At 23.0% G+C, this 23,968-nt stretch overlaps 1 pseudogene; it reads left to right on the top strand.

The window, feature by feature from the left end:
• Positions 1-8,024: 8,024 nt before the first annotated feature.
• On the top strand, positions 8,025-21,612 carry LOC145839307 (uncharacterized; annotated as a pseudogene).
• The last annotated feature ends 2,356 nt before the right edge of the window (positions 21,613-23,968 follow it).

A 23,968-nucleotide genomic window follows, 5' to 3' on the forward strand; every position in this document is an offset into this window, starting at 1 on the left:
TTTTAATATATAAAATAAAGTTTTTTCTCATTTAACAGTTATTCTACTTATGAATAACAAGTCTAATGTAGTTTTAGTCCTGCATTTAATCCTAGAATCCAATACACGTTTATAAAAGGATTTAATCGATAAATCATACCACCCTAAATCTAATGATAAAAGTGAAGAAGTTTTAGTCATAAAAGTTAAGTTTTAGTTAAGTTAGTTTAGTAATCTTAAAACTATTATTCACAATAGTTAAATTTTAGTGGTATAAATAAACATAAGCGATGTGTATACTCGTCACTGTTTGATTAATTTTGATTAAACTATTATAAAACTTTTTTAGACGTAATATAATAACATGACTTTATGCGTTGTAAAATATTGGTAAACTTATACCGGCGTCACAAACTTTATTAAAGAACTAACTCTATTAAAGTTATAAATTATAGATCAAAATAAATAAAAAGTCTTTTATAAAACTTTTTTAGTTTAAGTTTTATATAAATATTCTAGAAAATTTCAACTCTTTAGATGTTATAATTGACTAGAACCGCTTAAATCGACAACCGCCGCTTACTCAACATGCTCTAGGAACCACTTGTCGATTAAAGGCAAGATTTAGAGATTATAAGCTACTCAGGATAATTAAGAGTAGTTTTTAAAATATAAGAACTTTTAAATTTTGTAAAATATATATTCTAGATTTTCATTAAGTACATTTAAGTAAGATTTAGTTGAACTGAACTTCTTGTAGTTTAATTTTTAATATATTTATATATATCTTCTGATAAAAACTTTGGTATTTTCATTGTTTTGGTAATTTTGAAAAGTAAGAAAAACATTTTAAACATAAATTTATCAGACAGGTGTAAAGTTTTGTCGAAACTTTGAAATGTACTTCTCAGCTGAAAAAATTTATGGATTTTAGCTAGTAAGTGTCGCCTATTTTATCAGTATAACGATAAAATAGCGGTATGTATTATTTACTGTATTTTAAACAATTACGTTCTGCAAACTGGCAAATTATTCTGTAAGATTAAACCTCTTATCATCGTATTATCATATTATCTTACCATCATACCTTATAACAATTAATCTATTAGCAACAAAATAACTTGCTTAGTTTTTTTTTTTGAATTTATTTTAGTATATATTGCTGGCTTTTGTATAAGTTAGTATTCTAATACAGTTTTAATTGGTCGTTTTTTAAAAGTCGTTCTATTAATGACAAGAAAATAAAACTAAACTAAAGTTTTGTAGTTACCCATGTTATACATATTGTTAATGTTTCTCACTCTCTAGCGTTTTCTACGTAACACGTGTATTAATATTTTATTAAAATAAATCTATTTAGTTGTCGCTAAATTAAAAACTAACTAACTCTAACTTGAAAATACTAGCTTATTTTTATAATTTATTCATTTGCTCAAACCAACAAAATAATTACATGGATAATGTTTGGTTTGTAATAAAAATATTAATAAATAAAATTTAACAATTGTAAGATTTAAACCATTGTGTTTTTATTTAAGTAGTTCATAAAAAATGTAGTGAATAGTTTAGATTCTTTAAGAACTAAAACATCTAAAGAAACAAAAAAATATTTTTTTTTAACTCAAGCTTAAATTAAGCTTCGTAAATAAATCCTCAAAACTCCAAAAGTATTTTAAGATAAATTGTCCTTTTAAGTCTGTTGGTTCAGCTTAATTTAAGAAAATGAAGGAGAATACAAGTGTTCAAGTTTGAATGATTTAACGATGACTTTTTTTTTATAATACTCCTAGGAACTCAATTTTTACAATAAGAAATACAAAACACACAAATTTAACAAAACTTAATATATTTTGAGCAGTTCTCATCAGTAGAGTACAAAGCTAACAGGAAATGAATTTAATTCAAGTGTTATGAAATTTTATTTCTAACATATTTTACATTTTAGATTTTCTTTATTTTCAAAATACATTATTTATTCTACAAGAAATATCTAAAAAGAATGTTTTAACAACAAACAATACTTCCTAAAATATCGTTTTTGAAGTAGTTGCTAAGTTATTGGTTTTTTAAGTTAGCCATTATCTATAAAAAGGGTAGTTTTATTTAATTTATGTGTATATTTGCTTGTAATATATTAACCCATTAACTTAATAAATATTCTAATTTCGTTTGGTTAGTAATTGAGTCGGTAAAAGTGATTGAATATGTTTGTTCAACGGTTTTATTCGATGTTGGATACTTGTTGGCATAGTGAAGTTTGAGTGAAGCTCGGTGTGGTCATGTTCTTCCAGTTATATCTGTGAGAGCACCATCTCTGGGAAAAAGAAGTCGTCTGTCCCACGTACTGCTCATAATAAACATTACACTTTTCCGAATAAATTCCAAAATTTTTGCTATATAATTTCTTTTTCAGTTCAATAATTTTACTAATTTTTGACTATATTAAGTAATTTTTATCCTTTCCGCCTACTCTTCTCGGTTGCAATATCAACGTTTTCATAAGGGTGAGATTTTTCTAAAACTAGTTTCTTATTAAATTTTAAACCCTATAGCTTTAAGTATTTAATGGCTTAATTTCATTAGATCTTTTTATTTAAACGCTTAAACGCAATTTAAGTGAAACAAAAATAAATTTTCTATAAAAATCTAAAAAAAAGTTTTTGTTTATAAGAACTTATTGAATTTTTCATTTTCATCGTAAAACGAACGCTGACTTTAAAGCTACTAATTTTTATTCGGACTCCTATGTTTAGTATAAAATCAAAAATTTAATAGAAATCTCAAAAACTATAAATAGGTGATAAGTAAGATATTTTCAATCTCTATGTTATTTCTTAACTATATTTTAACTAAAATTTAAGTTTTAATTCACTACTGATATTAATTTTAAAAGTTAGTGGTAAAAATCGATCAAGGCATTTACAGCCCTAAGTTAAGAGATAGAATTATTTAAAATTATATTCAATAATTTTAAAAATGCATTAACAAGTTAAATTTAACACTTTTAGAATTAATATTACTATAACCTTTTTTCTGAACTTGTTTTTAACAATTAATTTATGTCTAAAGTTGTTTATGTTTCAATGCTATTGATCATTATTCATTTTGGAAGTTTTAAATTGTCTGTAATAAACTTAAAACCTGTTTTTTTAAATTTGTTTTTGTCTGTTTTAATAAATAGACTTTTGTTTAAAGTTTTTTTTTTGTCTTTTACTATCTATAAGTTACAATTTAAATAATATATTTTATCATTTATATACTTAAATTAAGTTAAATTAATTAACTTTTAAAGTTTGTCCGTTTGTTTAAGTTTCATCTATTGAGTAAATGTTTGAGTCATAGTTGGATTTTTTTTCACTAATTTCTAAATAAAATTTAGTTATCTTGTCGAACTTTTAAATGTAGTTGTAAATTTAAAATTATTATAAATGATTATACAAAGTTACTTTCAATCTTTATTATCTACAAGCGACAAGTTATTTGACAATTAAAATAAATTTCGTAATAAAAGTGTATAAAAAAGACAATGTTAACTAAGAATAATATTATAAGTAACAATCAACATGTTTCAAAATGTATTTTAAATAGTAAAAGTTTATAGTAATCATTCGAACTTCAAAGTCTGTTTCTGATTTAAAAATTCTCGAGACATTTGTCTGCAAAATTATTAAGTTTGTAAGCTTCATAAATACAAATAGGTAAAATTAATCAATTACATGCTTAAATTATATTTACAATATTTACTATAAGATAAAAATTATAACAAAAAGTAGTCTATTTAATGCATAAGTAAAGATTTTGTTTAGTATTATAAGTTTTCAAACTAAATTATTATGTTGTAATTTTAACATTTAACCCAGTTTAGTTACTCTGTAACTAGGTACAGATAAATAACACCCTAACTTTTTATGTGACTGATTAGCCGCTGTGACTAGTAACTGATTTGTTATAAAACTGCTTATCGTCTGAAACTTGAAAGAACATAAACAACAAAATTTTAAACTCATGAAGTAGAGACACATCTTAAAAAAACTATTAGCTTTTAGAATGTAATATTCATTATTAAAAGTGTCTGAATTAATAAAGTCAAACAATTTTGCTATGATTATTAATTTAGCCTGGATATTTCGTAGTTCTTAGCATAATCTTTAATATTTAGTAAATGTTCGACTTTTGAGGATATTTAAACCTCATGTTTGTTGCTGCTATTGTCTTTATTGATAAACATTATCATCCATACTTACATTATCAAAAATAGTATTATATTAGAAGATACTAAACCATTTTAAAACGCTTAATTAAAGTAAAGAATTATTGAAAAAAAACACTGTTCAAAAATTTGTGTACTATTTCAAAAAGCTAGTATAATTGTTTTAAACTAAATACATGTTTTTCTTCCAAACTTTAAAATTCATAAAGTGAAAAGTACAATTTAATCAAACTTTAATTAAATTAAGCCAACAAGTTTACTTACTTTGTTTTATTATAGTTCTTCTTTTATTTTAAACCTTAATTTAGTTACAATAATTTGTGAATTTATCAACTAGTATAAGATATCCCTTAAAGAAAAATCGTAAATAGTTTTGAAAACATTAAAAATTTAGTTTAATATCTTAATAAAATGAACTCAACTCCTAGTTTAATTTTGTTTTATTAAAATTTCTACAGACTTAAATTACAAAACAAACAACAAAATACTAAAAACAGATAAAATTTTTATATACTTTTTAATTACTGCCAATAGAGCTAATGTATGTTTTAATTATACAGTAATTAAAACTTAGTAAGCATCAAAGTTTTATAGACTTTTAAAGGTTATACAACTAGTACAAGGAACATATAAAATTTAAACATAAGTAAATCTTTGTAGATTAGTATTCAAATTTCTTTTACATCATTTGAAATATATTCAAAAATTTTCAATCTCATTCTATCTTATAAAAAATACTTTAAACATTAAAGATAATTAGAATTGTATTTGTCTATTGTTTTAAGATAGTCATAAACAATGCTTCTTTGTATTTTACACTTAAGTTCTGATAGTTGTTCTTTACTTAAGTCTTTATGACAATTACGCATATGCTTATTACGAGTTTAACAATCAGTAAACCATTTTCCACATTCTGCACAACCATAAGGTTTTTCTCCCAAGTGAATTCTAAAGTGTGTAACTAAATTACATTTTTGACTAAATTTTTTCTTACAAATATCACATTCATGAGGTTTTAATTTGGTATGAGTCATGATGTGTCGGTTCAAACTACCTTTTAGTGAAAACTTCTCTTCACAAACTTCGCACTGATGTTTTTTTATAACAGTATGAACTAACATGTGTGTTTTTACATGAATTTTTGTAGTAAAGCTTTTATCACAAACTTCACATTTAAATATTTTGTCTTTAGTATGAGTAACCATGTGCCGATTTAAATCACTTTTTTGAGCAAATTCTTTCAAACAAACATAGCATTGAAAGTCTTTCTTACCACTGTGTACCAACATGTGTCTTGTTAAATAACCTTTTCGAGTAAAACTTTTATCACAAAGATCACACTTGTATGGCTTTTCTCCTGAATGAATTCTTTTATGCCTAGAAAGGCTTGATTTAGTTGAAAACTTCTTACCACAAGTTTCACGTGTTTTTGGTTTATCAACTGAATCATTATTTTCACGCTTGTTATTAACCATACTGCTGTAAAACTGAAAGAAATTAAAAGAGATGTACATTTACGTTGAAGTGTATATATTTTGGTTAGTTTTTATTTCTATTTACGATTTACATTACAAAACATACAACTTGCATAACTTTTAATTTAGTAAAATATTTAATGTTAATGATAAAGTATATCAATAATATATAAAACAAAATAAATACAAAACTTTTTTTCCCATTTTTACATATATTAGTTCGGCAATCATCGATGACCTATTAAATGGTTTTTTCAAATTTCTACTTAATTTAGAATTCATTGCCGATTGCCTAACACTTATCAAACAGTTCTGAATGTGCAACGAACTATAGTGATATCGACTTTTTAATTATATTTAAAGCGCGTAATAATTATCATCCAAGTGTTATAGAAAAAAAATACTAAATATTAGCATTTACTTTCTAAGTATATTTTAAAAACAATATTTATTTAATGTTGTTGGCTAGAATACTACATCTTTATTCTGACAAATAATAATGTTTATTTTTTAAACTATAACAATTTTGGTTTGACTTATTAACATTCACAGATGACACATTTTACTTTATGGCATAAAACATAAAATCTTTCTAAATAATAATCAGAGTAATTTATAATGCAAAACTTCCTAAATGTTAATAATATTCTTCTTAATACTTATTTTCAAAAATCAATATTAATAAACTTAATTAAACTGTTGTAAACAATATTTTATGGCAACACTGTTGAGCCGAAACTATTTATTGCATTAGTTTAAGTTGTGAGTTGCTCTATAATTTAAATTAAATATAAAACTTGATTGATCTTTTCTAATCATCAGAATTCTGACAATTTGTTTGTTACTTGTTTAAAGTTATCCTTAAACCTGTACAAAATCTTAAGTCTATGTTGTCTATTACTCGTACAAAAATGGATTTATTACATGATTAATGTTGTTTGATGTTTAAGATGCAACATTTAATTTTATACTAACTAAACGTACTAAGAAGTAGTTTTAGTATAATCTTTGTTAATATAAAAGGGTTAAAAGTTATGTTTGATTTTTATTAGATAAAATATAAAATACTTTAATAAGTTTTGCAAGTGTACTTATACATAAAACAAAAAAAAATAAATAATATTTCAATTTATATAGTACCTCAAGTAGGTAAATAAATATACTTTAAACATTGTATAATAAGAGTTCGGCAATCGTCGATGACCTTTTAGATGGTTTTTTCATAAATCTACTTACATTAGAATTCATCGCCAATTGCCAAACACTTATCAGACAGTTCTGATTATGCAAAGAACTATAGTGATATTTACTTTTTAGTTATAAGTAAAGCGCGAAATAATTATTATTCAAGTGTTTTAGAATTTTTATGTATAAAACGTTTAAACCTAATTTTTGGAAACAACAATACGTTATAGACTAATCTTTAAAAGGTGTTATGATCGTGTTGTTGCTCATTTTATTATATATAATGTTTGTTTTGTGACTATATTTATACGTTTGTTCATTTTAATTAAACTACTAACTATTTTATTTGTAATTAATGATTTTACGCTGTTAATCTATCTCTAATTAGTTTTGCTTAACTATTTTCTGATGAAACCTCTGCTTATTTTTTAAAATTTAATTCAAAATTAAATGCTAAAAAAAAGTAATTGATAATGGTTAGCTGAAATCGGTTTTACTTGTTTGTTTAATAAAAATGTTTTTAAACAAATCATGTCCAAATTTCTGTTTAGTATATGTAGTACAAGAAGGGTATATAATATACTTTAAAATTTTATACTATAAACGCAAAAAAAAGTCTGTAAACTCAAAAATTCAAATATTCAACCGTAATAATTTAAAAAAAAAAAAAATCATAATTTCAAAATCTGTTCAGTTTCTGTTAATTGATAATAATATAATTAATTGTGGCTTAGGTTAAAAGAAATATAAATAAACTTTTACACGACTACAAGTGCTTAATATATGTAATAATAAAAACAAAAGATTTTTTTTTTTATATACTATTGATATATATTTGTCATTAAAAGTAAATATTTTGCTATATTAAAAGTTATACAAGTTGTATGCTTAATATTGTTAATAGTAAAATGAAATAAAAACTAACTAAAGTATATACACTCAAACGTAAATGTACATATATTTTTACATTTTTTTAGTTTTATAGCAGTATGGTAAATAACAAGCGTGCAAATAATGATATAGTTGAAAAACCAAAAACATGTGAAATTTGTGGGAAGAAATTTTCAATTAATACAAGCCTTACTAGGCATAAAAGAATTCATTCAGGAGAAAAGCCATACAAGTGTGATGTTTGTGATAAAAGTTTCAATCGGAAAGGAAATTTAACAATTCACATGTTGGTACATAGTGGTAAGAAAGATTTTCAATGTCATGTTTGTTTGAAAGAATTTGCTAATAAATTCAGTTTAAACCGACACATGCTAGCTCACACTAAAGATAAAATTGCAAATGTGAAATTTGTGATAAAAGCTTTACTACAAAGTGTTCTGTAAAAAAACATATGTTAGTTCATACTGGTATAAAAGAACATCAGTGTGAAGTTTGTGAGAAGAAGTTTTCTCTTAAACATAATCTAAAACAACATATGCTGACTCATACTAAAGTTAAAGTTCATGAATGTGATATTTGCAAGAAGAAGTTTACACATGAAAGTAGTTTAGTCAGTCATTTTAGAATTCACTTAGGATAAAAAACTTATGGTTGTGCAGATTGTGGAAAAAGGTTTACTGCTGCTTCTAATCGAAATCAGCATATACGTTATCATCTTAACGTAACATCTATACGTAAGTAAAGAACAACAATCAGAACTGAAGTGTAGATTACAAAACACTATTGTTCATGACTATCTTAATACAATAGACAAGTACAATTCTAATTATCCTTAATGTAAAAGTTTTTTTATAAGATAGAATGAGGTTAAAAAATTTTGAATCTATTTCAAATGATGTATAAGAAAATTGAATACTAATCTAAAATGATATACTAGTGTTTAAAATTTATATGTTCCTTGTACTAGTTGTATAACCTTTAAAATTATGATGCTTACCAAACTTTTAATTACTTTATAACTTAAAACACACGTTAGCTCAAGTGGCAAAAAAAAACGTATATGTTACTTTTAACTATATTTTAGTATTTTGTTGTTTGTTTTTCAATTTTAGTTCGTACAAATCTTAATAAAACAAAATTAGATTAGAAGTTTAATTCATTTTTGTTAAATTAATGAACTAAATGTTTAATGTTATTAAAACTAAATTTACGATTTTTATTTAATAGATATTTTAAAGTAGTATCTAAGTTCACAAGTTATTGTAACTAAATTAAGGTTTAAAATAAAAGAAGAACTATAAGAAAAAAGCAGGCAAACTTGTTTACTTAATTAAATTATTGTTTAATTCATAAAAAGAATTCATATTTTTCACATGATGAATTTCTAAGTTTAAAAGAAAGCTTGTATTAAATAAATATCAACTATTAAAGCTTTCTGAAGTTACTCACAAACTTTTCAACAATTTTTTTTAATAATGCTTCACTTTAATTAGGCGTTTTAACATAGTTTCGTTTCTACTAATGTAATACTATTTTTGATGATGTAAGTATCGACGATAATGTTTTTTAAATAAAGGCAATAGCAGCCACAAACACTGTTAAAATATCCTCAAATGACGAACATTTACTAAATATTAAAGATTGTGCTAAGAACTATAAAACATCTAGGCTAAATTTATAAACATAGCAAAATTGTTTGACTTTATTAATTCAGACAGTTTAGTTAATTAAAATTACATTCTAAAAACTAATTGTTTAATTAAGATGTGTCTCTACTATGTGAGTTTAAAATGTTGCTGTTTATAATTTTTTAAGTTCTTGACATACTTGGCAGTGATATAACAAATCAGTTACTATTTACAGCGGCTAATCAGTCACATAATAAATTAGAGTGTAATTTATCTGTACCTAGTTACAGAGTAACTACACTCGGTTAAAGGTTAAAATTACAATATAATAATTAAGATGGAAAACTTATAATGCTAAAAAAATCTTTGACTATGCATTAAATAGACTAATTTTTGTTAAACTTTTTATCTTATAGCAAAAACTATAACTATAGTTTAAGCTTGTAACTGATTAATTTTACTTATTTGTAGTTATGAAGCTTACAAACTTAATACTTTTACAGACAAATGTCTCGAGAATTTTTAATTCTAAAACAGACTTTGAACTTTGAATGATAAGTACAAAATTTCACTATTTAAAAGACATTTTTTAACATGTTGCTTGTTACTTATAATATTATTCTTAGTTAACATTGTCTTTTTTATACAAGTTTATTACAAAACTTATATTAGTTGTCAAAAAACTTGTCGCTCGTAGATAATGTAGATTGATAGTGACATTAAATTAACAAGTTTTTTAGTTAATTTAAATTTACGATTACATTTTAAAGTTCGAAAAGATAACAAATAATTATTAAGAAATTAGTAAAAAAATCCAAATACTACTCATTCAATTACTAAGTTTATGGAATTTAAACAAACGGACAAACTTTAAGAGTTAATTTATTTATTTAGTTTACTAAAATTTAAATAAGACAGTTTTAAACGACTATCAAACAATCTTTTTTTTAAGTTATTAATCTTAAATTTATTTGATTTTTCGGTACTTTAAATATAATATTTATTTTGAAGATAGATATTGAACTACAGCTAAACATCATGAAAATTAGTCTCTATTGACTTAATTAAAGTATTAAGGATTTAAGTAGTTTAAACTTTATAACTTTCAGCAAAGAACATAGAAGACATCGGCAAAAGTTCACAGAGCCTTAGCCTTGATTTTCGTATACCATGAGACAAGTTTTAATTTAATATAAAGTTTTAATTACATGAAATTGATTACCAGATCTTTTTTTAAATACTTACATTAAGTTAGACTAGTTATGAAACTGTTTTTTTAATCATCAAATATATTAAATTTTTTACTATTAGTACTTTAAATGAGCAAAATAAAAGTATTTATATTTGAAAGTTAGTTTTTAATGTAAAATTATTAATTTTTAAATGTTTATAAACTAAATCTGACGAACTAAGCTATGTTTAGTTTTACTCTAATAATATACACTGTTAGTTAACAACTAAAAAACTGTTTTTTTTTGTCTTTGATTTTTAGACAGATTACCATTTGAAAAAGACCTTGCAACCTACAGTATGAAACATAAAAAAAGTAATACCTATGTTGAAATTAAGATATAAGAAATATGTAGCAATATTTTTTATAACTTTATTTTTTTATATTATGATTTTAATCTATTGTTATTGAACAACATGCTTAAATGAAAATCGTAACTTGTATAAGGAAATAATATAGTTCAATATATATACACGCCTTTAAGTAATTAAATTACTGTATTAAAATTTGTTATTTACTTATTATCTGCAAAAAAGTAGTTTTTTTATAACTAAGTTTTTCTTTGTTATATGTATTAGTATAATCAACAATATTGTACAAAATATAAAGCACATGACAGTGTTTCAACACTTTAGAATGCATTTTAAATAAATATATCATTTATTTTTATTACAGTTAAGGATACATTATATTTTAAAAAGCTGTTTTTTTTAGTTAATTGAAAAATAATTTAATCGTAATAGCTATAGTTGATAAAATAAAACAAAGAATTACTACAAGTGTTTATTTTTAGTTTTTTTTTAATTTATCTCTGAGTAAAATTTAATTATTAATATTTTTTTAGCAAAACGAAATAAATATTATGTTGGCATTAATCTAAAACATTTGTTAAATTAAATAATTTTTTTAATAAATGTATTAAGGTGGCAGGCTAATTTCAGTAAAAACTAGCTAAAATTGTGGACTTTAAAATTAGATAAAGATTTTTTTTTTGATATTTTTTCAACAGCATGACTACTATTAAACTTGTAAATAAGGAGTTAGTTGTTTAACCAACAACATGTGAAACTTGTGGGAAAGTTTTTTCATTTAAATCAAATCTTAAGATACACTAAAGAATTCATTCAGGTGAAAGACCATACAATTGTGATGTTTGTGATAAAAAATTTAACAAGACACATGTTGGTACATGAAGTGATAAAGAAAGAGTTTCAATGTTATTTTAGTCATAATTTTTTTTTTCTCAAAAAAGTTCTTTTAAACGCCATTTTCTTACTCATACTAAAGATAAACCTTACAAATGTCACTTTTGTGACAAAAAGTTTTCTCAAAAATATCATGTGATAAGACATATGTTAGTTTTACTGGAATAAAAGAACATCAATGGGAAGTTTGTGAGAGTAAATTTTCTTTAAAAAGAAACTTGAAAATCAATTGGTTGACTCACACAAAAGTTAAAGCTCAAGAATGTGATATTTGTAAGAAGTAGTTCATTCAGAAAGGAGATTCAATTTCACATTTTAGAATTCACTTAGGAGAAAAGCCTTATGGTTGTGCAGAATGTGGAAAATGGTTTACTCAAGCTTTTAATCGAAATCAACATATAGTTATTATCATAAGGAACTAAGTAATAAACAACAATCAGAACTGAAGTGTAAAATACAAAGAAGTATTGTTCATGACTACCTAAAATCAATATCTGAATACAATTCTAGATATCCGGTATGTTTGCCATCATAGAAAATAAACATATTGAAATAAGAGTCAAAATGTTGAACATTTATGTTTGTTCTGTTTTAAAGTTTTACTTTAATAATATATGATGCCTTTTAATTTATTATTCATATATGCTAAATGCGCTGATTTTATTAGTTAATAGTTTTATTTTAGATCTCTTTTATTAACTTTATAAATTGTTTTATTTAATATAAATTTGATATATACTATACTTTTAAGTAACCTTATGTTTATATGTAGTACACCCTATGTATATTATCATGGAAAATTGTTTACAATATATTTACTTGTTTATATAATTTTAGTGAAACATTCTTTACTATTTATTCATTTAATCTATGACTCATTTATAGCATTCTATATATAAATTTATATTATATAAAACAAGTTCATTATTAAAAAAAAAATACTAAAATGAAAGTTAATTTATTGACTAGAACATTTTAAAAGTATTCGTCTATATGTACGTAACTAAATTTTTTTGATAATAGTTAATATTTAGTTTTTTCAAGATAAACTTCAAATAAACTAAACCGAGTTCTTAATTTAAATTATAAATTTTTTCAACCCCTTATAAACTTTAACGATTACGTAATTGTTAATGTAATTACATAATATTATCAAAATTACTGATTTGATATTTTTAGAACAGTATTGAAAATAATTTAGAATTTTTTTTAAATTATATTTTTCAATGACGTAATACAAAATAAAAATAAAACTAATTTTTGTTTCATTTTAAATTACATGCTAATAAATAACAATATTCTATTTAAATTTAGTAATTTGTTTTAAAACAAACTGTTTAGTATATACTATATACAATTTATTGTTGTATCAATCATCATTGTTGAAAATCTATCATAGTTCAATAAGTTTCAATATAAACTGTTTAAATTTTTACTCTATGCAAAATTAATACGTAATATTTTTTGTTAGTGGAGATTAGTAGCTTATATGTGCTAAATAAGGCTGATTCGTAATAATTGTAAGTTTTTAATGTTTATAAAGTAAATATATTTCTTTGATAACATAATGATTTTAATACTAAGTATTAACATGAAAAATATTTAATTAAGTTATGCTAAATGAATAAAATTTGAATGGTGTTTTGTAGATTGAGTGTTTTATTGAAAATAATTTTAAAGTTTAAAACGAGTAATCAAAATACTAAACTGATTATTTTTAAAAACATAACTTCAATTAAAATAAATACATAACAATGATAGGAGAACAATTACATTAAGTCATTGAATTATTAGTTTAAAAATTTTAAAAGTTTCGATTATTGATTTACATTTGTATAAACTATTCAATAGTTAAAACGGTTAGTTGACGACTTATTTTAAATACTTGTAAAAGCTCCAATCGTGTATAATGTTTATGTATAAAGTTGCCCTTTAGATTTAGCAACCTAGGTTAAACTAAATTTTTACTAACAAGTACTTTGTTTAGTAACTTGTACGGTAGCTAAATTCATCATAGCAGCAATACTTTTAATTATGATACACTAAACAATGTTTTTAATTTAAATGATACGTAAAAAATATTAATTAATATAATTAACTTTTAATAACAGCGTATTTTTGTTAATACTTTTAATAAAAATCAAATATAAACTGAAATTCGTAATAATATTTAATTTTTAAAACTGAGATTTAAATCGACTTATTCACAAATTAAAAGTTAGACCAGGCTCGACAATTAGAAATAATAGCTAAGTATTTTATAATTTGAAACAAAAAGAGAAGCTCAAAAAAAGGTTTTTATTGCTCTTAATTTAATTATTATTAAATAGTTAAGCTTATTTTTAATAACAAAAATCTTTTTAGTGAGTTTAAAAGTTACGTTGGCCGGCGAAAACAATCTTTAAATATTGTTGCCTTTTGAGGATTTTTCTTGTAAACCAAAACCCGTAAACAAAGAAGTACAGTTTTCTCAATTATCAAATTTAGTTTTACGTCATAATTAATTTTTTTTTTGAAATTTAAAGCTTTTCCTGCCCAGTGCCTAGCAACAAAAATTTTTGTTAAATAATGCATTTTACCTAAACATAACTTCTTAAGTGTTTCAGTCTTTTATTTCTTTAATCTACCTGAATAACAAAGTGTATTCATTTGAACTGTCACTTTTTAGTTTTAGAAATAAAATATAGGTAACTGTCTATTAAGTTTTGTATAACTAAGCGAATAAACTAAAACGAAGCCGAGAAAAACTTATGATATATTATTAAAAAAGGAGATTTTTCGAGACTATTAAATATTTTGATTAATAATTTCTAACAAAAAATTTAATATTACTTTAAATTTAAAAATAATAAAACGTACAATGTTTACAATCAAGTATTGTTAAGTTGTGTTAAAAAAAATTTGTAAAATGTTTTTTGTCTAGTTTTATACATTTGTTAATATATGTATGCTTTATTGAATATTTACGGCTTTTCATGTCTAAGTTATTATTTTACTGATGTTTAAAATGTATCTTCCAGTTTAAAAAATAAATAGAGTTTAGAAATGTCTTCAATGAATAATTCATAAACGATATGATAAAAAACTTTACAGCTTCATATAAATAGGTAAGAAAATTGTTTAAAATTAAACAGGATAATTTTATGTAGTTTCAAGCTTTATAAATGTAGTATTTTGATTTGCTGGGAAATGGAGGGTGATCTCAATGACAAAACTTTGATACAAATTTAAGGATATGCTTAGTAATTAGGATTAACTTTGCACAATAAAATTATCATTATCACTATATGCTAACAAATACCGAGATTATTTTAGTTTACAAATTTGACTTGTTAAAACTTATAGGAGTTTAATTTAAAATCAATTAAAAATGGAAAAGGCGCGTTTTAAGAAAAATACAAAAGTTATTAAAATTTTTGATTGTGATGTGTGCAGTAAAATTTTTAAGTTTAAGTCACAATTGACTATTCACAAAAGAGTACATACAGGAGAAAAGCCATACAAATGTGAAGACTGTGATAAAAATTTTAATCATAAAAGCAATTTGACTAAACACATGTTGGTACATAGTGGTGAGAAAAAATTTCAATGTCATGTTTGCCATAGGTATTTTGCTCGAAAATGTGATAAAAACCAACACATGTTAACTCACACTAAAGAAAAATCACATAAATGTAATCAGTGTGATAAAAGTTTTACTCAAAAAGGTACTATAAAAAGACACATGTTAACTCATACTGGTAAGAAAGATTTTCAATGTAAAGTTTCTGAGAAGAAGTTTTCTCTAAAAAGCCATTTAAAAACTCATATGTTGGTCCATACTAAAGAAAAAGATCATGAATGTGATATTTGCAAGAAAAAGTTTTCAATGAAAAGTAATTTAGTAGAGCACTTTAGAATTCATTTGGGAGAAAAACCTTATGGTTGTGCAGAATGTGGAAAGTGGTTTACTCATAATTCTAGTAGAAACCAGCATATACGAAGTTATCATAAGGAACTTACTAAAGAAAAGCAATTAGAACTTAAATGTAAAATACAAAGAAGTATTGTTCATGACTACCTTAGAACAATATCTGAATACAATTCTAAATATTGTTAGCAGATTGTTTGTTTTGAATTAAAAAACGTCAGAAAACTGATGTATTGTACATATATATAACACACAAGTAGCATTTTTATTCATCTTGATCTATTTAGTATGTTACTTTATATGTTTGATGAGCTTTTATTAAGTGATAAAAACTCTTTTTAAAAACAGAATATACTAACACTTTGTACTATAATTAATTTACATAAGTAAACTGTATGGACATTTATTTTGTAATTGCTATTTAAGAGTAATCTATTTGACGTATAATAAAACATTTATAATAAAAATTAAAATTTACAGTTTTGTAAACGAATACTTAAAGCTTAAGAAACAAGGTCTTAAAAGCTGATTAATTGAAAGAAAAGCGAGTTTTTTCGCACAAATATTTACTTTACTGTAGATCTGCAGGAGATTTTCTACGTGCCTTGTATGAATTATTATAAGTAAAAATTTAAAGTTTTGTATTAAATAACTTTAAATTGATTATTTTTTTACAAAATAACGTAGTGTTAATAGTAAATTTAAAAAAAAAGTTAAACTTAGTGATTAAATAGAAAAATTGTGACTTAAACGCTGTATTAGGTCCTAAATACTTAAGCAATAGTGTGTTATAATTTTAAAGATTCTAAACGTGTGCTGATTACAACTCTTTTAGAAAAGTTGTCTTTTATTTTCATGCTGAAGTACATACTTAAAATCTAACAACTTGCTGAAAAATTTTATGTGTTTATTTTATATAATAGTTTTGTATCTTAGATCTTAAGAATTGCCCAAAAGCTTTAAAATTTGCGTTAAACCTAAAATAATATTTATTTAGATATAAGTTTCATTGCGTACCTTATCAATGTGCACATTGTACTTACTTTTAAAAGTTCTGAGTGAGTTGACAATGTTTTGCTTTCTATTGAATTTATCTAAAAAAAAATATATAAAGTAAATTAAATAGCTATACTGCATTTAAACAAAATACCTAGTTGAATTGAAAGTATATAAAAACCGAATAAATATCCTGTATTATATATACATCAATTAAAAAAATAGTTTAAGTTCATAGTTTGTTAAGATAATACATTAAAAATACTACCTTATGTGTTTCAAAGAACGCAAATATTTAACTCAATTTTTTTGTATAGAACTTTCACTAATTAATAATGCAATTGAATTTAAAAAGTGTTAAAATTCAAACTTGTTAAAGTACCAGCATTTAAATAATTAACAAAACGTAAAATATAGATGCTAAAATTATCAAAGTTTAATTTTTTAGCCGAAACTTATCTCGATAAAAAACTTATCTTTGCAGGACCTATGTAAAAGTGGTTTCAAAGTAGAATTACTGCTTAATTTTTGGAAAAAATAACTGTTTTATATTATTTAATAAATATTTAAAGTTTAAAATAGTTTTAAATTCAGAAAAACCAATACATTTTTATCGATTGTTCTTAACAAAATTTATTTGAAAAAGCACAGTTAGTTTTTTCAATTTTTATTATTTATTATAGTCCATCAATGCATTTTCATAATCATAAAATTAAGTATATACTATATAGTTTTTTTTACTTAAAGTTGTAATATTGTATACTTTTTTAAGGTATGCTATCTTCTAAAAAAAGTTAAAAAACATAATAGAAGTAAAATTCGCCAAACTATTAATATTTGATAATGTAGGATCCACTGAAAACTTGCAATAAAAGAGTAATTAACTTCCACCTGGATTTTTATTTTTTAATTTTATGTAAAAAGTCCTGGATAAACGTTTATGTAAAGTACTCTTATTATTTAGTTAAATCTTTAAAACATTGTATTGTAAAATATATTTTTGAAAGTTTGTGTTCTCGTCTGAGCTACATAAAAACAACCGATAAAAATTTAAAATATGTTTAAAGTACTTTGAATTGTTTCTTAAAGACTTTGTTTTAAATTTATATTTGGTTTCAATCTATTAAATAATATTTATTGGTTTTGCAACAAAAATAAACATTTTATCATGAAATATCATTGTTTTATAAAAATTAAAAAAAAAACAAATCTAGTATAAGACAAAGACAAAATTCTGAAACAGATGATAATAATGCTTACTTAACTTTTAACCAAACAATACACTTCGTTAGATAAAAAAAGTTATTGCAATGATACTTTATATGTACAATAGTTTCCTGTGAATTTACTCAAAACTAAAATTTGTAATACGTACTATTAAATATACTAATGAATGAATACTTTTGAATTAAAATTGATATACGACTGTTTGTTTTAACTTGTCATGCACAAATAATGTTGGTCAACGAAAGCAATAATGCACTATTGCCTAAAAAAAATGTGACAACCGATTTTTTTTCTTCAATTTGTTAATAAGGTAAATAATTTGATAAGATGAAAAACCTTAAATAAATGATTAGACAACTTTGATAAATACGTTTCAGATTTTGAATTAACTTTTACATACTTTAAGATTATGTAAGTAAAATTCTTAAAACTCAAAATAAACTATTAAGCTATTTGTTTGTTATATACATACAAAATGTTTTATATCAAAATTCATTTATACACGCCATTAATTAGAATAATTATAAATTTTATCATCTACATCTTTAGTTTATAGTTTTAAAATGAATTTAGCAATAAGTTTACATCAACTTATTTAAATTTTTAAGCTATCTTTTTTTAAAACTATGCTATAAAACTGTTTTCTTCAAGTAGTATAAATGTTTGTGTGTCAATTTGTGTTAGGGTTAACAAAAGTTTAATCAAAAATAAACATATTTTTTAAGTAGTGTATATACATTTTTTATAAATTATTCACTAAAATAATTAAAAATAATCAGTGAATTACAAAAGTTTTTTTTTATATTTTAATTTATTTTAAAGTCAAGTTAGTGAAGTAAATTAAAATAACTAAATATGTTTATTTTTCTTTTTACTAAATCATTACTTAAAATGTTCTAACTTATCTATAGCTTTTTTTTCCTTAAGTTAGCAATTAATATGTAGCAAAAATTTTTGTTGTATCAATATATTTAAGCTTTGTGTGACTATTTTCTCCTTACTCAATATACTCTAGCTCATGTATGACAACCTTATAGTACTTATGGCAACGTTGCCTTGATGTATCATTTAATTCTAAATTAAGTTAAAATTTAATTATGATTTTCAGTACAGTAGTACACTTTATTACAACCTTACAAATGTTCTAACTGTTTTTTATGTATATAAATACATCTTGTAAGGTCTTTTTCTTTTAACATTAAATAAATACTAAATATTAGCTTTTATTTTCTAAATAAATTTCTTAAAATACTTATTTAATGTTATTAGCTAGAGTACTACATCTTTATTCTGAAAACTGTTAATGTTTATTATCTAAACTATAATAACTTTCGTTTGGTTTTATAATAATTTATGGCACAAAATATTAACATACTTCTAAATAATATCAGAGCATTTATAACGCATAATTTCTTAAATGTTAATAATATCCTTAACACTTATTTTCAAAAGTCAATATTAACAAATTTTATTAAACTTTTGTGAAAAATATTTAATGGCAATACTGTTGAGCCGTAACTATTTTTTTTAACTAGTTTAAGTTGTGAGTAACTCTATAACTTAATATAAATATAAAACTTGATTGATCTTATTCTAATCAACAGTATTCTGACAGTTTGTTTGTTATTTATTCACAGTTATCCTTAAACCTGTACAAAATCTTAAGTCTATGTTGTATATTACTCGTACAAAAATGGATTTATTACAAGTTTAATGTTGTTTTATGTTTAAGATGCAACATTTAATTTTAAATTAACTAAACGTACTAAGAAATAGTTTTAGTATAATCTGTGTTAATATAAAAGAGTTAAAAGTTATTTTAAATTTGTATTAAATAAAATATAAGACATTTTTATAAGTTTTCTTAGTGTACTTATCGTCAAACAAAAGCAAATAACATTTCAGTTTATATAGTACCTCAAGTATGTAAATTATTTTACTTTAAACATCGTAGTAAGAGTTCGGCAATCGTCGATGACCTGTTAGATCGTTTTTCAAATATCTTTTTACACTAGAATTCATCGCCGATTGCCTAACACTTATAAAGCAGTTCAGATTATGCGAAGAACTATAGTGATATTGACTTTTTAGTTATAAGTAAAGCGAGTAGTGATTATCATCCAAGTGTTTAGAATCTTTACGTAAAAAACGTTTAAACCTAAGTAATGAAAAAAATAATATGTTATAGAACAATCTTTAAAAGGTGTTATGGATATTGTTATCGCTTATTTTATTATATGTAGTGTTTGTTTTGTGACTATGTTTATACGTTTACATATCTTAGTTAAATTACTAATTGTTTTATTTGTAATTTTATAATTATAAAGTTTTAATCTATCCTTAATTACTTTTGCTTAACTATTTTCTGATGAAACCTCTGCTTATTTTTTCAAAATTAAATTCAAAATTAGTTGCTAACAAAAGTAATTGATAATGGTTAGCTGAAAATCGGTTTTACTTGTTTGTTTATTTAAAATGTTTTAAAATAAATCATGTCCTAAACTTCTGTTTAGTTTATGCAGTACAAAAAAGTTATACAATATAATTTAAAACTTTATACTATTTAACGCAAAAAACAAGTCTATAATAAAGTCTATATTTAAACTATTTAATAATAAATATAAAAACTAAATTAGTATTCTTTGCAATACAAATTTAATAGTTTAAATAACCTCATTTACATTGTGACGTAATTATTATTTGTAACGAATGTATTTTTCATTAGTTAACAACAATAAAATTTGAATAAGTTATCATTCCTATTAACGTGAGTTGTTTGTTTATATTATGTTTTGTTGTGTAACTTAGCTTAATTAACTTATTTTAGACTTAATAGTCACAAATATTATATAGTTTTATAACAGTCGGATTAAATATTAAGTATTTCACCTATTAATAACTATTATCTGCAGAAAATATCTTATTTTTATGAAAACATGTATACACCTACTTTATTCTATGCTTTTATTCTCTCATTACAGTAATTATTTTTTTTAGAGAACCCAGTTGAAGTGTGTTGATTCGTTGACACACAGAAAAATATGTTGGTAGAATAAAGGAAGATTACTGTATAATTTGTTTTTACACTTAAACGTACACATAAAATATTTTTTTCAGTTTTATAGCAGTATGGTTAATAACAAGCGTGAAAATAATGATTCAGTTGATAAACCAAAAACATGTGAAACTTGTGGGAAGAATTTTTCAATTTATACAAGCCTTAACAAGCATAAAAGAATTCATTCAGGAGAAAAGCCCTACAAGTGTGATGTTTGTGATAAAAGTTATATTCAAAAATGTCATTTAACAAGACACATGTTGGTACATAGTGGTAAAAAAGACTTTCAATGCTATGTTTGTTTGAAAGAATTTGCACAAAAAATTGGTTTAAATCGGCACATGGTTACTCATACTAAAGACAAAATCTTTATATGTGAAGTTTGTGATAAAAGCTTTAGTACAAAAAGTCATGTAAAAACGCATATGTTAGTTCATACTGGTATAAAAGAACATCAGTGCGAAGTTTGTGTGAAGAAGTTTTCTCTTAAACATAATTTAAAACAACATATGCTGACTCATACTAAAGTTAGAGCTTATGAATGTGATATTTGCAAGAAGAAGTTTTCACAGAAAGGTGATTTAGTCAAACACTTTAGAATTCACTTAGGAGAATAACCATATGGTTGTGCTGAATGTGGAAAATGGTTTACTGTAAGTTCTAATCGAGATAAGCATATACGTACTAATCATAAGGAAATAAGTGAAGAAAGGCAACAAGATATGAAGTCTAAAATACAAAGAAGTATCGTCTATGAATACCTTAATACAATAGACAAATACAATTCTCATTATCCTAGTTGTTAAAAGTTTTTTTTATAAGATAGAATGAGATTGAAAAACTATAAATATATTTCTAATGATGTAGAACATGTAGAAGTAGAAGAATTAATATGTTCCTTGTACTAGTTGTTTAACCTATAAAAACGTTGTAGTTTACTATATATTTATTTACTTTATAACTTTAAACATACGTTAGCTCTAGTGGCAGAAATTAAAACGTATATAATTCTATTAACTATGTTTTAGTAACTTTTTTGTTTGTTTTGCAATTTTATTTCGTACAAATTTAAACATAGCAAAATTAGATTAGGAGTTGTGTTCATATATGTTAAAATACTGAACTAAATTTTTAATGTTTTCAAAACTAAGGTTGCGATTTTAATTTAAAGGATATTGTAAACTAGTTATTTAACTCAAATGCTATTGTAACTAGAATAAGGTTCAAAATAAAATAAGAAATATAATAAAACAAATTAGGTAAACTTGTTTGCTTAATTGAATTAATGTTTGAAATCATATTTTCACATGATAAATTTTAAAGTTTGTATTTTTTAAAAACATGTATTTAGTATAGATCAATTATACTAGCTTTATGAAATTATACACAAACTTTTCAACAATTGTTTATTCAATAATGCTTTACTTTAATTGGCGTTTTAAAATAGTTTCGTTTCTATTAATATAATACTATTTTTGATGATGTAAGTATCGACGATAATGTATATCAATAAAAACAATAGCAGCCACAAACACTGTTAAAATATACTGAATTGTCGAACATTTACTAAATATTTAAGATTGCGCTAAAAATTTGAAAATATTTAGGCTAAATTTATAAACATAGCAAAAATGTTTGACTTTATTAATTCAAACACTATTAATAATTAAAATTACATTCTAATACTAATGGTTTTTTTAAGATGTGCCTCTACTTTGAGTTTCAAATTGTGTTGTTTACATTCTTTTAAGTTCTTGACATACTTAGCAGTGATATAACAAATCAGTTATTAGTCACATTGACGAAACAGTCACATAAAAAAATTAGAATGTTATTTATCTGTACCTAGTTACAGAGTAACTAAATTGGGTTAAAAGTGGAAACTATAATGTAATTATTTAGTTTGACAACTTGTAATACTAAACAAAATCTTTAATTATGCATTAAATAGACAAATTTTGTTATACTTTTGATCTTATACAAATGTCAGAACTATAGTTTAAGCTTGTAACTGGTTCATTTTACTTATTTGTACTTTTGAAGCTTACAAACTTAATACTTTTACAGACGAATGTCTCGAGAATTTTTAATTCGAAAACGGACTTTGAACTTCGAATGATAACTATAAACTTTTACTATTCAAAATACATTTTGAAACATATTGCTTATTACTTATAATTTATTCTTAGTTAAAATTGTCTTTTTTTTTAAATTTTATTACTAATTGTTTAATAAATTGTCGCCCGTAGTTAATATAGATTGCTAGTAACTTTAAATCAACAAGTTTTTTAGTAATTTTGAATTTACGAGTACATTTTGAAATTCGAAAAGAAAACAAATAATTATTTAGAAACTAGAGAAAAAAGTTCTAATTAACACTCAATCTAAGTAGATAGAATTTAAACAAACGGACAAACTTTAAAAAATAATTAACTTATTTAGTTTATTAAAACTCAATTCAGACAGTATTAAACGACTATCAAAATCCTTTTTTTTTTAATTAATTAATATTAAATTTATTCGATTTCTCGGTACTTTACATTTAATATTTCTTTTAAAAATAAATATTAAACTACAGCTAAAAATCATGAAAGTTAGTCTATTTCGACTTAATTAAGGTATTAAGGATTTAAGTAGTTTAAATTTTATTACTTCCAGCTAAAAACAAAGAAGACATCGGCAAAAGTTCACAAAGCCTTAGCCTGGATTCTGTATACCGTGAGATTAGTTTAATTTAAATAAAGTTTTAATTACATTAAATTAAGCATCAGACCATTTTTATAAACACTTATATTAAGTTAGACTATTTATGAAACCATTTTTTAATATAAATGTTTTAAATTATTTACTATTAATACTTTAATTAAACAAGCTAAACGTATTTATATTAATAATTTAGGTTTTAATGTAACATTGTTAATTTTTTAAATGTTTATAAATTAAATGTGACGAACTAAGCTATGCTTAGTTTTA

This window comes from Thalia democratica, chromosome 6 (genome assembly GCF_965202585.1).
Source record: "Thalia democratica chromosome 6, ktThaDemo2.hap1.1, whole genome shotgun sequence".
NCBI lineage: Eukaryota > Metazoa > Chordata > Thaliacea > Salpida > Salpidae > Thalia > Thalia democratica.